At 39.5% G+C, this 8,952-nt stretch overlaps 1 long non-coding RNA gene across 1 annotated transcript; it reads right to left on the reverse strand.

The window, feature by feature from the left end:
• Nucleotides 1-1,210: 1,210 nt before the first annotated feature.
• Nucleotides 1,211-2,739, reverse strand: LOC112199819. The gene is made up of 6 exons (XR_005810035.1): nt 2,693-2,739; nt 2,441-2,563; nt 2,276-2,364; nt 2,083-2,195; nt 1,805-1,997; nt 1,211-1,676 (listed from the first exon to the last, which is right to left on the reverse strand). It is a non-coding gene; the product is annotated as an uncharacterized LOC112199819 (long non-coding RNA).
• Nucleotides 2,740-8,952: the final 6,213 nt, after the last annotated feature.

The raw sequence follows: 8,952 nt of genomic DNA on the forward strand, positions 1-8,952 counted from the left end.
CAAACCTTCGTAGCCATGATTCAAAATCTTTTTCACCATACCATAAAGATTCTTCAAAGTGACATTGGGACTGAGTATGTTAATCATGCCTTCTCTCATTATTGTAAATCCCTGGGAATTCAACAGTGATTTTCTTGCCCATATACACCACAACAGAATGGACTTGCCGAGCGCAAACATCGCCATATTGCCACAATGACTCGTAGTCTTCTCCTCACCTCTGGTGCTCCCCATAATCTTTGGGTCGAAGCGGTCTTGACCTCAGTTTATCTTATTAATCTGCTTCCCACTCCCATTCTCAATTGGGATATCCCTCACACCCGTCTTTATGGTAGTCCTCCTTCCTACTCGTCTCTTCGAATTTTTGGTTGCTCTTGTTTTCCTCATCTTGGACCTTATGTTTCTGATAAACTCTCCAGTCGTAGTATTGAGTGTGTATTTTTGGGTTACAGTCCTCAACACAAAGGTTACCGTTGCCTAGATCCAACGAGTGGTCGTGTCTATGTATCTCGGCATGTTATTTTTACCGAAACAATTTTTCCCTACAAGAATTTGCAGGTACCATCAGTTTCGGAAACTAGCTCATTGGCATTCACCCTCTTGACCAGCCCGGGTATTCATCACTCTCAGCCTAACACACCTGGCCCAAATCCAATTGATGAGCTGATCCCTTCTTCTGCTGTCCTCCACGACACCTCGGATTCTCCTCCTCCCTCCTCTGTCGTTGACCTTGATGCCCAACTCCCAGTACCCAACATCGCTCCACCACCGAGCTCTCCTCCACCTTCTTCGGCCGCTCCTTCATCGCCTCCCGGGCCCAGTGCCGCTCCCGCCCCCATCCGGACCTACCAGCGCCGCCAACCCGTTGTCCCAGCTTATCCCATCCGTTGATCAACCAGCCGATCTTCTGACCAAACCTCTACATAAGCGTCGTCATGCTTATCTTACTAGCAAACTTGTTCGTGCAGGCCTGTCCAGTTTGAGGGAGGGTGTTAGAGAGATTTGTGTAACTGAAGATTTGTGCAATCAAAACTGATCATCAGTTTTGAATCTTTGTATTTATAAAATTGAATAGTGTTTATAGCTGATTGTAACAGTAGCATAACAATCAATATAGCTGATTGTAACAGTAGCATAACAGTCAATTAGCTTAGCTATATAATTGTACATTGTAATCAGATTGAGAATACAGAAAACACATTTTCTACATGTTTAGATATAGCAACTGTCCGAAGTTCATCCACATTGAAAAATTCCAAATTCCCATTGGAACCGTTCAACCTTGCAAGTATTATGAGGCCACCAGAAGGTGACCAAAAGAGATAGTTTGTCCCCTTGCTTCTGAGAATCGTGAGCAATGAAACACAGCCTGTGCTGGCAGCATCCCGCATGGAGTAGAAACTAATATCTTCATTACTCTGAATAATAGCAAACCTATGGCCCTTGGGTTCCCAAGCAAAAGCAGTGACCTTGTCCTCATTATACGGGAGCACCAAAATTTTATTATCGATGCCTCGATCTTTAATTTGGAAAAGCTCAACGAAATTGTTTGTACTGCTGTCAACTTTCATAGCAAGATACTCCCCATTGCTTTGCCAGTACATCTTGCAGTTACTAACACTAGAAAGCTTCTTCTCAATCAACTGCTCTTTATTGGGTATTTGAACAAGTTTCACCTATTTGTCATAAATGTGAAGCATTAGTTCATCCAAGCAACAGTGAAATAGGAAAAGAGAGAAGGCTGAAGAAAGAAATCAAATCTAATCTAGGAAATCAGCCAGTGAAGTAAAAAAAAAATACTGACCAAAGCAGGTATGGCACCACCAGCATCAACCGATTCTGATACAAAGAGAGCAAGAATCGCATCAGTTGGTGACCAACTGAAGTCCGTGACATTCCCTACCGTCAATATGACTGTAAATGTATTTATCTCATAAATAGAGATAACATTCTTGCTGATTAGGGCAAAATACTTGTCATCTCTTCCACCGGACCATCTGCAAAAGGAACCATGCATTAGAATTTGAACACTGCAAACACTCATAATCACTGGTTGGCAGATTAGTGGTATTGAAATATTACTTGAAAATGGGCCAAGACGCCCCAACTCCTTTATTTGCAAAATCATGAGGACCTCCCACAATTTTTTTCACTACTTTTCCAGTTTTCACATCAAAAATGCTTATTACAGCTCTCTGATAAATAACAGACATTAGGAATGACAACAAAGGAAAAAAAAAACTGTAAAATATTTAGCGTTGCCAATAGAACTCACGCTTATTCCACCAGTGTTTTTTTGTTCAACACTGTAGACACCAAATAATTCTCACCAGGCGAAAATTCAACCCATTTCACCTCAAAAACCTGCAGCCATATTTAGTATCAAGAAGAACAAATGAAACAAGTAAGAAACACTAATAAATATTAAAACAAAAACAACCTTGGGATGCAGACAGGTGGCCACATGATGTAAGGCAGAGGTGCCTCTAAAAAGAATGATACCCTGTTTCTTAACATTTGCCAAATAAGTCCCTAAAGGGGACCATAAGCTTTCGGTCACGAACTGTAACAGGAAGCAGATGCGACCATTAACCCTTGACATACAAATGCACATACATAAGACAAATCTGACTGATTAGTCAGATTTATAGGAAAAGACATTAATGGCCACTATGGTAGGACGTTAACTCACAGAATTCTTGTACACGGGCTCAGATTTAAATTTCTGCACATTATTCCTGACTTGGATTGAATTAGAAACTGATCTTTGGAGTTCTCATCCTGTGGAATGTCCTGCAGCAATGGCCAAAGAGCATTTTACACATATGGAATGCCAGACACGAACATAGGATCATTCTAGTTGTAGCATTGCAAGGAAGGGCTTGATTTGCCAGAAACAGAGAACAATTTTTTTTTTCTTTTTTCATTTGAAAATCAAGACCCTTAAATTTAGTAATTAAAGATACAGAAAAATAAAGCAAACTAATCGAAAGGAACAACAACATTTAACAATTTTTAGAATTAGGATAATTCCTGGCGTATAAATCTGCAAATTTTCAGGGCAAAATTTCACGAGAAGACGGCTAAATATACAGAAAAACAAAGAAAACTAATCGAAGAAAGGAACAGTAACATTTGACGATTTTTAGGATAATTCCTGGCGTATAAACCTGCAAATTTTCACAAGAAGATGGCTATAGATACAGAAAAATAAAGCAAACTAATCGAAGAAAGGAACAGAAACATTTAACAATTTTTAGGATAATTCCTGGCGTATAAACCTGCGTATTTTCACGAGGTGATCGCTCGCTCCGTGTGCCTTCACCATTTCAGAGTCCTGAAAAATGTTTCTCGCTACAATTGACAGAGACAAAATCAGAAAGACGAGACAGAGAGGAGTGGACTTCTGGATGTTACAAAATGAGAGAGACGAGACAGAGGAAAGGATTTCTGGTACAATATTACTTGTGAAGAAGATCTTTGTTTATGTTTTGGATAATGAAGTTCAAGTTCAGAAGTCTGTCCCATAATGATAAGCATGGATGGTCATGTGGCGGGAGGATGATGATGTCATCAATTGGGTTAGGCATCAGAAACATCGCTTGTTTTTTTTTAAAATTTTTTTTATGAGATAAAAAAACTTACATGGTAAAAGAAAAACTACATAAACACGATCTCTCAGTTGATCCAACCAGAACGCTGGGCACACAGAAATATAACTAAATTTTAGGGCATTGAAAGTTAGAAGTTAAAGACGCTAAATAATTAGATACAAAATTTGCTTCTCTCTCTTTATATATATACACGTGTGTCGAAAGATGATGTTTTGAAACTTATCAGTTAAATCACTGATAAAGATCTTCGTAGTTCAGGGAATTGTTGCAGCACCACATATACAGTCGATTAGTAACTTAGAATCTCCTTCCACTATTATATGATCGAGCCCTTGAAGATACAATGTATGCAATGAAGACCCCGGAAATTTGTTATTAATTCCTAAATGTTTCCTGAAATTAATAAAGTGTTCGTTTGTACGAGTTCGTGATTCGAGGGTGGAGCGGAAGTGTTTCGGACAAATTATTATTCGGAAAGTATGACTTTAGGGGGGGAGCAAATGTTGACTTTTTATATGTTTGGATCCTTCGGAAACTTCCTTCACGAAAGTCGTAGAGTGTGTCCATACGAGTTCGTGGACATGTGGAACGCGGAAATCGGAGTTTGTATGAGAAAGTTATGAGTGATTGAAATTTGGGGAAATTTCTATAAATATAAGAAAATTCTGGATTTTTTGATAAATCCCAAAAGTTCCGAAAATCTCATTTTCTCCCCCAGATTTCTCTCTGTTCTCTCTCCTCCGCACGACCCGACCCGAGACGAAACCCGGTTCCCGACCCGATTCGTTCTCCCTTCTCCGGCCACCTCCGACGACGGGACAAGGCAAGGAACGTTCAGACCAACATCGTGAGCGGCCTTGTGATGGTGGTTTGCATCGTGGTTTGCCGGAAACAGCAGATCGGAGTCGAAGAAGAATTCACAATCGGGACTCGGTCGGAAATCCACTTTTCTGGCGACATCTCGGCCGATCCTTCTCGGTTTTGGAATATTCTCTTCCTCCTGATCATCCCCATATAGGCCTTGCATCACGATTTGGTGTATGGAACGAAAGATCAAGGTTTGAAGCTTTCGACGGTTCTGGTTGGATCTGGAAACGTGATCAGACGCTCGAGATTAATCCAACTTCCAAGCCTGATCTAGGACGATCTAGACCGAATCTCACTTAGCTCCCAGTGACTGACAGTTTTGGTTGGGCGGACGGCTGTGATTGTGATTTTGGGTTGTATTGAAGACGCAGCTGGATTGAGGGGTTTTTGTGCAGGTTAGAATATCGATTAGTCGTCATCGAAGCTGAGGTGTACGTTGAGTAGCGTGGACGTCGAATGGTACTCTTAGTTTTAAGTCTTCCGCTGTGTAGTGAGTTGTGGTGGGTGTGTTTACTTATTGAATTGTCATTCAGTTTGATTTGTAAACTATCTGTAATGTAATATGTGACTCTGAAGAACGAGTATGTATTGACATTGTGAGCTCAGTTGTTTTGTTGCTTAATTTAAATGAAAATTTTTCTATGTGTTTTTCTTGTGCTTGTTGAGTTATCGCGTTTCGGATTTGAATTTAATTATTCAAAATTCGGGGTGTGACATGCAACCCTTCTCGCAATGCTGTAGCCTCAACTACCAACATATTTGTAGAACCCAAAACTCTGCGTGCTGCTACTATAGGTTTACTGTCAAAATTACGAATGATAAAACCTATTTGGGAAACTATTCCATTTTTCATCGATCTGTCGAAATTGATTTTGACAAACTGGTTATTTGGAGGTATCCATTTAATCACTTGGAGTACCTTCCCCTCTAGTTCGCATACCTTGCCGTGGGTCTGGGATAAACTTGGTCAGTAATCTGATTTTGCCTTTGGTAAGGTGGCGCTAAAAGAGCTGTCACCAGGGTGCGAGTCCACCACCTACTCATTTGCCAATCTCAAACTGGGGGGCAACCCAAGTCCCGTCAACTCTGGGGGATTGAGCGATACTCCCATATGCACAATTTGGTTTGGTTGGGTAGGAAGGACTTGTTGTGCTGTTGTAACCATTGTTCTGACGTTGGCTTCTAGTATCGCACTCTGTAAGTGTGCACTTCCCGTGGGATTGATGGTTCCGCCAATGGTCTTTTTTAATTCATCAAAGTTTGCCAATAACTCCGCCACTTGATTTTGTGCGGCTACCTTTTCCTTTCGTTCTTGCTCACGTTCTCTGTTGGAGCGCTGCAGATCCGCTAAGGCCAGTTCTAACTTTGCTGCAAAGTCCTGATTTGGCTGATGTCGGCTAGTGCCAGGTTGGTCTTTGATTGTCGAGCCTTTTGCGGCAGTTTCTAGGGTAACTGTTTGAGTTTGGCCGTCAACGTTGGTCGGGGTATTGAATAATACATGTAACACAGTGTCTCAAGATTGGTGATTTGTTCCAATTGATTGGCTGCACCTTCCTCATTATCGTTTGTCATGGTGATTGATTTTATGTGAGTGACATTTTGCTCAAGTTCCCACAGACGGTGCCAATTTTAATGCTCAGAATGTCGCCACTTGGTGTCGACTTCTGATAACGGTGACAAGGGTTTGGATCTTCCGATATCTTGATAGAGTTGTGAAGTGCCGCCACATGTCAAATGAAATACACTGGCGTTAAGAGGGGAGACCGTGATTGGCAGTCTTAGCTCCTCCTATGCTAAAGTCAGACATTGCATTTATGTTGGCAGAGTAGTGGTAGGTAAATATTGAATGTGTAATTTATGAAGGGAAGAGAGCGGACCTTTTATAAGTGAGAATGGATCTAACCTCAGTCTTGTTTACTATATATGCTTTATGTATATGTCATGAAAATTGCAATTCATTTTTTTTTTTATAGCTATAAGGTTATCCTTCTGATTGAGGATGGAACTGATCAAACCATAGTCACTACAAGAAAATGACTCTTTTACCGCGCACATTTTACGGCGTGCATCAATGTGTGCCGTAATAGACATACATTTACAGCGCACTTTCACGGCATGCCATTAATACCCTTTCTGATATAGTCTTTTATATGCACGCCATTAATGTCAATTTTCATTTGGTCTTTTATGGCATGCATTAGATACACGCCGTAATAGTGTTATCTTTTACAGCTTGCAAGAATGTGGGCCGTTAATGTGGCTTTTAATATAGTCTTTTACGACATGCATTAATGTGTGCCATAAAAGTATAAGGCGCGAAATTTTCACCAAAGTTTGTATTTCCCCCCATCTCTTCCCTCTACACTTTCTAATTCTATTTTTTTCATTTCATAAAACAAAACTTTTCTCTCTCCCCAACAGACCTCAATTTTCCATCTCTTCACTCCACCGTCTCCACGTCTCTTCCCACCGCTGAGTCGCCGGCCACCTCCCACCACCACCGTGTTTTTTGCTCCTGTCATTGAGATGCCGTGGATCGATTGAGCTCCAAATTAAAGAACATTGAAGTGATCACCACTCTCGGAGATTCGGGACACTGGAATCAGGGTCTTGAAGTTTCTGAAACCCCTTTGAAGAAAGTTGAGAACTTTGGCCTTGTCTTGCTCATTTGCTATCTGGGTTTTTTTCTCTCGCCAAATCAAGGTACAATTTTTTTCGCTTATTGTTTCATCTTTCATCTTTTGAATTGTGGGAAGGCTTCTTGTCTGCTTAGTTTGCCTGGTTTGTTGGTTTGACTATTTGTACCTACATTTGAGAGTTTAATTTTGATCAGTCTTGACTATTCTAAGCTTTAATGGGACTTTACTGTTTCATTTCGGGGAATCAAATCCCATTCGGGGTCTATTGCGTTGGGTTCAATATTATAGGGATCAAGCAGAGATAGCGAATTGGGGAAAAGAGGAGAGACTGCAAGATTGGATACCCAAGGTGAATTCGTGCTCTAATATCCTTAGTATGGTTTCATTATGTTTTGCTTCAGACACGATTGATTAATTCTTAGTTTGGGTTTATGGGATGTAAATGAAAGTAATCTTCTTTCTTTGATCAAATAAACTAAATTGAGTTTCATGGAATTAATTGATAGTCATCAAAACAATGAAACAGCCAAACTCTATGAAATCATTCACAACAAATCTAAAGCCAAAACCATACAAATCTTCTTTCTTCATTCTGGGTAAGCACATATATATGTATGTTTGTATATAGAGTAACTGAGACGTTTAACCATACTGCTTCTTATGTTTTAGACTATTACTTCTTTTTAAAATGGATAGTTGAAGGACATAATGGACATGTATAATGTTGGGTACCTTAATTGGCATATTGAAGTCCCTTTTCTTTATGATAATTTCCAGTGTAGAGATGAAGAAGGGATATTCTTGGTATATTTAGTCAGTAGCTTTGAAAGGTGAGTTTTTTTATTTTTTATTTTTAACTCAATTCGCATATGATCATTCAAGGCTTCAAACTTCTAAATCTGATTCTCAAAGTCTTGATCTTTTGTTGCTTTTGGTTTACTTGCAGCACCTGTGTATTCAATTGGACCAATTTAGGAGTGGAGTGCTTTTTGTGTAATAAAAAGTTTCTGGTCAAGGTAAGTGTTTTGATGCCCTTGATTAGGTTTTTGTGGTTGGAGATGGTCAATTTCCCTAAGAGTTATTTGATTTAGGTCTGAAGTTGTTATCTTCAGCATGTGTGTGTAGTTGCAGATGCCTTTGATCAGGTTTCCCGGGGGGAAGATAGTAATTTTACATAAAGCTTATTGTATATGGACTGAATTGTATTGTTCTTTGTGCATAGTATGAAGGAATTCCTAGGAATGGAGTAGCTTGAACACCCCGCTTATTATGGTGGAGTATCATTAAAATGAGATGTATTGTTTGACATATATTATCTAGAACCCCCACTTATTGTCAAAACAAAAAGAACGTGAAATGGTTAATTGCTTTTGGGGGGTAACAATGAATACAGAAGTCATTGCCTACAATAACTCTTTATGTGAGTGGACATAATGGGGAGTGTAATTTCTTTATGCTGTTTCGGATTATATAGTGCATATTGTTTCTGTTTCATATTTGTTAGTTGATTACATGGAATGAGAACCTGTAGGCTGTATACTGCTGGTATTAAAAGGAAAGTCTCTGATCCTATGTAATGTAAATATTGACATTTAGAAGATTAACATTTCTCTGGAATTTTTTATATGTTTTTGCTTATTTATTTGAATACGGTATCAGTTTGCCACAAAGAACTATTTGGTAGGTGGGAATTTGAAACACCAGTTCATCCATATTCTGCTTAGTGCTGCTTTCCTTATTCTACACTCTACATCATTCTAGAGTTGTATACAGAATTACAGTTGAATTAATAATGGGTTCATAAACACACCCAGTTGAACAAGTCAAAGATA

Source organism: Rosa chinensis, chromosome 4 (assembly GCF_002994745.2).
Source record: "Rosa chinensis cultivar Old Blush chromosome 4, RchiOBHm-V2, whole genome shotgun sequence".
Classification (NCBI taxonomy): Eukaryota; Viridiplantae; Streptophyta; class Magnoliopsida; order Rosales; family Rosaceae; genus Rosa; species Rosa chinensis.